Raw genomic sequence first — 7,089 nt, 5'->3', positions numbered from 1 at the left:
GTACATAATAGAATAAAAAAAATAAATAGAGAGACATTTTATTCTATTTTCTATTATTATATTATGTTTTTTTTTAATCTATAAATAAATAGATATATTAAAAATATATGTGTAAATTAATAGAGTTTAAAAAAATCCCCGGATGGAACAATGAAAACATTAAAACATGCGTGTATAGGTAAAAAATATTGGAGAAAGACTGAAGTGGTGATGGAAGCGAAGTAAAAGATACAATGAGGAGCGAAATTAAAATTCGGGATAGTAAAAAATTAAAGTAGGATACCAACGATCGTTTCTGGGAGTTCATTGCGGGAAAATAAAGGGATATAGTACCCATTATTTGGCAATCCTTCCTTCTTCAGGGTAACTGGTTTTTCATGACGAATGACGAATAGTGGAGGGGGGTAGGTTAATTTTTAGAGATAAGGTGCATGTGTGAGGAAGGTAAAGAATTAAATATATTCCAATAAAAATATTAATAAAAAGGAATGAATGTTTGTTTTAAGATATATCCTAGTTTAATTCTAACCAAAGTTATTATAGTGTAAGATTGTTGTGCAAGTTTTATGTTTGTATGAGAAAGCCACGTCTGACAAGTTGTTTAGTAGTGATGGGTTGTTTTGATTTAATTTAGGTAATTCTTTACCTTCCTCACACATGCACCTTATCTCTAAAAATTAACCTACCCCCCTCCACTATTCGTCATTCGTCATGAAAAACCAGTTACCCTGAAGAAGGAAGGATTGCCAAATAATGGGTACTATATCCCTTTATTTTCCCGCAATGAACTCCCAGAAACGGCCGTTGGTATCCTACTTTAATTTTTTACTATCCCGAATTTTAATTTCTCTCCTCATTGTATCTTTTACTTCGCTTCCATCACCAATTCAGTCTTTCTCCAATATTTTTTACTAATACACGCATGTTTTAACGTTTTCATTGTTCCATCCGGGGATTTTTTAAACTCTATTAATTTACGCATAAATTAAATCCATCTCTAATCGGAGTCATGTCTGCGGATTGAATTACAAGGTTTTATGTTTCTTCATATTACGTATTTATATCTTTCGTCTGAAGCTACTCTTGAGCACTTCTAAGTCCAAACCTCTACATTATGAGAGAATTTCTAATAAATCTTCCTTCTCAAAACACACACACACACACACACACACATATATATATATATTGAATTGAACTGATTTTAGGTCACGAGCTGTGACCATGCTGGGGCACCACCATTTGTATATATGTGTGTGTGCGTGCGCGCGTGTGTGTATGTGTTGATGTACATATGTATGCATTCATGCATTCATGTATGTATGCACGTATGTATGTCCATAAGTATATATGCATGCATGTGTATATGTATATGTATATGTCTCTTCCACAAATACGTTATCTAAGCTGTTCGGCCATGCAGATTTCCCAACACCTTCAGTAATAGCTGATTTATAACCAAGGTATCTCTGGAGAGATAAAGAGGATACTCAGTCGCTGGTGAAATCCCAACACCAAATTGAAACTCCTCCTATTTTTCTGTCTATGATGATATTACATATAACAAGGTGTTTACAACTGACTCAAATGTATTGATATATTCTATTTTATGGTATAGCACTGTTGTCAATGTATCAACAACGTATATTTTATACGTTGTAGCTATTGTTTATGCATTGAGTGATATTTTTTAGAGAGTTATGCTTCAATAAGTGAAATATCAATAAATTGTCTTTTCATTTTTTCAGAAATCTATGGAAATTGATGAGTTCAAAGATTTTAGTAAACTTGTGCTGTTCTTTAGCTGTCACTGATCTTATCTTTCTGATAGGCATGCGAGTATTTACTATGAAAATAATAATTGTTTGTAAGGTAAGTGAAAACATATTCAAACTCGTACATATTTTGTTTTGATTTTGAACATTATGAACAACAGTTTGTTACTTCAAATAGATTTCGCCCAGTGGCAGTCCATGCGTCATCTCCTTCCAGATTCTTCCAACAACTCTAAATATTATATTTAATGTTTAGATTGTTCTTTCTACTCTGAGTATGCGCCTGCAGACTGAAAGTTACAAAGGAAATAAGAATACATAACATGCTGCACCCAGTGAGTAGGGTAGCTCGGGATCTGTTGGATTCCCTAGTTGCCGCTGGATGGCACTCCATCCTGCCGAGGAATTTTATTGTTATAATACTGTTGTTATTGTTCCTTTGTTTACAAGTGTTTTATTCAAATCTCCACTGTCTTTTGTTTTGTATTTTTTGTTTGGTTTGGTTTATGACTCCTGTGGCTAATAAAGAATTATTATTCTTTTTTTTATCTCAGGTTTTGTTGGAACTTTTGGAGTCTTGCATGCGTAGCGGGCTTGCTACCTGCAGCCGACGGTACCATTCTATTCGCACTTTTCAGCTATCTAATACATGCCTGATTATTCTGACTGTGTAACATTGTAACATTTCTGCTGGGCACTCTATTCCGATTTCTTTTATATTCCTCATGATCCCTTCTGATACTGTCCCCAAGGACCCAACAATAATTGGTACTATATTCATCTTCTTCATTTTCTATAGCCGGGTTATTTCTTTCCTAAGAGGGGTGTATTTCTTTATTTTTTCGCTTTCTTTCTTGACTATTCGTGGGTCAAAGGCGCACGCAGCATCTTTTGAGTCTCATAGATTGTTAGTTTCCCAGGGATCTTGTCAAAATATTTGTCAGTACCTTTCTTGATCATTCTCAGGTTACTTACAACAACGGGGATGGTTTTGGGTTTTAATTGTTACGTCTTAGATATCTCAGTCTCAAGGTCCTTATATTTCGACAGTTTTTCAAATTCCTTTGAAATGTATCAGTAGGCATTCTCATGTCCATAACAGGAATTCTTTTTTTTTTCGTCAAAAGTCTTTGGTGACGATATCTGGTGATTTAGCATTTATTTGCCTATCTGTATGTACCCCATAATCCCATAGGATGGTAACATTCTGTCCCTCAGTGACTGGCTCTGGATGGTATTCATATCAGATCTTAGGGTGCGGGACATCATAGTGAAAGCATACGCTCCAGTGCAAATATTGGCCAACTCAATCATGCCTGCTTTATATTTTGTAGCGGCAAGGACTGAGCAACCGGCAACAATGTGGTTAATACTCCCCAGTTTGTCATTGCAGGGTCTACACTTTGTGTCTGTCTCGTTGTGTGTGACGTTAGCTTGATAGTTCTATGTGAGGAAACTCTGATCTTGTGCCGCTTGGATAAATCCTGTTTCGGCTTTCAAACGAGCATTCCGGAACCACTGATGAGTTCTTCGGTTTGCAAAATTTAGAAGTGAAGATTTCAGCCTTGAAGATGAAGATCCAGTTGAGTTTGAGGATAAGGTCCTTGAGTCATTATTTGAAGAAAATCTTGCATTATCAGTTAAAGAATTTGCAATAAAGCTTAGTTAAAACCATAAAACTGTTCATCGTCATCTTCAAAAACTTGGAAAGGCTCCTAAACTTGGAAAATGGGTGCCTCATGAATTGTCTGAAAGCAACCGCAAATCCCGAGTTAACATCTGCTATTCTCTCCATTTTCGCAAACTTATTTCACCTTTTTTGGATAGACTTATGACTGGTGACGAAAAATAGATCTTCTATCGAAATATTAAACGTCGTAAACAGTGGCTTGGTAAAAGGGAAAAGCTCAGCCACAACAAGGAAGGGAACTTCATGGAAAAATGGTTCTTCTCTCTATCTGGTGGGATTGCAAAGGAGTAATTCACTTTGAATCGTTACCACCTAATGCAACAATCAATGCTCAAGTCTACTGTCAGTAATTAGAGTGTTTGAACCAAGCTTTGAAGAAAAAGAGACCCGCTTTAGTGAATCGAAAAGGAGTGATGTTTTATCATGACAGACCCCATACTGCAAAGATCACATCACAGAAGATCGAAGAGCTTGGTTGGGAAAAAATTCCTCATCCACCTTATTCTCCCGAACTTGCTCCTTCACACTACCATTTGTTTCGTAGTTTACAGAATCATTTGGGGGACATAACTTCGCAAGCCAGGAGGAGGTCGAAACTGACATTTCACTGTTCTTCTCTTTGAAACCAAATGAGTTTTACATTGATGGGATTAAAAAGCTTGTAAATAGATGGAAGGAAGTCATAGATAATCAGGGGAAGTACATTAATGATTAAATTAGATTAATTATATATTCGGTAGTCAGTTATTATTATTATTACTATTATTATTATTATTATTATTATTATTATTATTATTATTATTATTATTATTATTATTATTATTATTATTATTATTATTTCTTTATAGTAGGGTGTGTGATTGGCAAATCCCGAAACCCAAATTTTGAGTTTTATCCTTCTGAGCTCAATAATCTAAACTACCAATCAAGTAGTGGCATCGATATCGTTAACAATGCCCCAACCCTGCAAAACAATATATATTTGAAACCATGTATCAAAGTTAGCAATCATTATTGTTTTTGTTGTTGTTGTTATTGCAGACAATGGCCACTCTGTTACACTACTTCCTTTTGACATCTCTCATGTGGATGACTGTAGAGGCGCTTCATGTGTGTCTGGCTTTGTTTGTTTTATCCAAAACATATCAGAATTTTTTTATGGTGAGGAGTTCAATTTTGGCTTGGGGTATGTATAACGATTCTGTCTTTTTACCACTACTTCTATCTCTCATATGCACACAATTTCTGTCTTTCTTTTTTTGTTTGTTTGTTTGTTTCTCTTTCACACACACACACACACACACATCCATATACATACACACACCTGTGCACACACATACACACACACACCGAATGTCACTTGATGGGAAAAGGTACACTTGAATTACTGGAACCTTGAATATCATACTTATTCGTTTCATTGAACTAAAAATGTTAAAAAGCAAAGATGACTTCAATGGGAATTGAACTCTGGATACTTAACTAAACAGTATAAATCGTGTCTTCTGGTTTTCTATTTAAGTTGATGCTATTATGTAGGTACTGAAGTTCATTATACTCCGTTTTGTCTATATTATTGTCAGACATTGCTATAAAACATCTAGGACATTGTTCTCTGTCCTGAATCCTTTACATCATTATCATTCTTATAATACTTAAAAACATTTTTGAAGCTAGAAATTAAAAATCTCGTTGCTTGAATACAACTACTATCTCGATTACAGATCTGTCTCACAGAAAACTCCAGTTTTACAAACCCAGGAGCATTAAATTCTGAAGGAAAACATGACTCCACTACAGTAATTATTCAGTTCTAGATCAGCACTGATCGAGCAGACTCATAACTGAAAACGTTCGATCTATAACCAAGTATTATATTGCCCAATGTGTTCTTCGATTTTTAGTATTGTAAGATGGGACTTAAGGAAATTTAGCAGCTATTTCTAGCATAGTGAAAGCATTGAGTCTTGATTCCTGTAGGAAAGGATTAAGCCCCTGATAATTTAGATATTGTAGTATTACTGTATAATGTACATAAATGTCCAGGTGATGCTGAATGAATATATATATATACCATGAGTTAAACGAGGAATGATATAATGAAGAAAAATCCTGAGGAACCAATGGCAACATAAGCTGAGAAGTCTAGTGGTTTGACATCTGAAGATAAATATTCTTAGCTAATGTTTCCTAAAGGTTAGATGAAGTGAAAAGATAACACAGATTTGGAACCTTCGACAAATAATCGCCTATGTCAGTCACTTGGTCTTCTTACTTCTTCAATTGGATGTGAATTATATGTAGAATTCTCATCTAGATTTGACTAAATAAGAATTTAGATGTGACTGAAGGTAGTTAGCTGAATGTTGTATTTAGATGGAACCACTGTAAGATATGTTGTTGTTGCTGTTTGACTTCAGATCAGCTCAGCAAATCTATAACCAAAGACATTCTTAACGTCACCAGCCTCTCTTTATAGACAGTTTCTTTTAGGTTACATTTTCTGGCTGTTGTTTCTACCGGATAAATTCCAGATAAGATCTCCCTCTGGCAATATTTACACCTATATCATGAATGGAGGAAATTCAACATATATTTTACAGAGAGCCACATGAAGAATTTCTATCATAACATAATCAACTTGGAACATGGAAGATGTAAATTAGCTAAATAATTTCAATAGTAGGCAAAGGAGTGGCTGTGTGGTAAGTAGCTTGCTTACCAACCACATGGTTCCGGGTTCATTCCCACTGTGTTGCACCTTGGGCAAATGTCTTCTACTACAGCCTCGGGCCGACCAAAACCTTGGGAGTGGATCTGGTAGACGGAAACTGAAAGAAGCCCGTCCTATATATGTACATATATATATATGTGTATGTATGTATGTGTATATGTTTGTGTGTCTGCGTTTGTCCCCCCAACATCGTTTGACAACCGATGGTAGTATATTTACATCCCAGTAACTTAGCGGTTCGGCAAAAGAAACCGATAGAATAAGTACTAGGCTTACAAAGAATAAGTCCTGGGGTCGATTTGCTCGACTAAAGGCGGTGCTCAAGCATGGCCGCAGTCAAATGACTGAAACAAGTAAAAGAGTAAAAGAGTAAAGAGTAATTAGTGGAATAAGATATTAATTTTACTTGATCAACATAGTAGTTTAGTCAGGAATAATGGCAGATGACCAGTTTGATTCTTATTAAGCAATGTGGTAAATATTAGTGAACTCAGCTTGAATAGACTAGTAAATTCGTGAGATGCGAAAGTAGATGGGAAATGAGATGTAAACGTGCGGAGAGAAAAGTGGATGAAATATAATACTTATTATATATGATAAATGTATACTATAAATCTCGACGGTTAACCAATAAAACAGCCTAAAATTACTTTCATTTTATGAACGAATCTAATACGAAACCTTAGAAGTTAGTGAGGATGAATTTTGTTGTTGTTTATGTGAATTAGTCTTCATACTGTTGTCCAGAACTTCCAGTATGTCTGACATGTTGTTTCTCATTGAAACATATAGTCGATAGAATTGAAGTTATGTATTAGTGATACATGTCTTCAAGAAGTCAAAGGGTAAGATGGCAAAAAATGACCCCTATATGATATGAAATAAGATATTGA

At 35.1% G+C, this 7,089-nt stretch overlaps 1 long non-coding RNA gene across 1 annotated transcript in view; it reads left to right on the top strand.

Annotated features, from left to right (window-relative positions):
* The window catches only part of LOC106878118 (uncharacterized), a 5,542-nt gene extending 912 nt beyond the window's left edge, over positions 1 to 4,630 (top strand). Inside the window, exons 2-3 of the long non-coding RNA XR_001410465.2 lie at positions 1,746 to 1,869; positions 4,504 to 4,630. This is a non-coding gene — a long non-coding RNA (uncharacterized LOC106878118). The remainder of the gene's footprint in view (positions 1 to 1,745; positions 1,870 to 4,503) is intronic.
* Positions 4,631 to 7,089: the final 2,459 nt, after the last annotated feature.

This window comes from Octopus bimaculoides, chromosome 28 (genome assembly GCF_001194135.2).
Source record: "Octopus bimaculoides isolate UCB-OBI-ISO-001 chromosome 28, ASM119413v2, whole genome shotgun sequence".
Classification (NCBI taxonomy): domain Eukaryota; kingdom Metazoa; phylum Mollusca; class Cephalopoda; order Octopoda; family Octopodidae; genus Octopus; species Octopus bimaculoides.
Note: the sequence above shows the minus strand (reverse complement) of the source record. Positions and strands in the feature narration are given on the sequence as shown.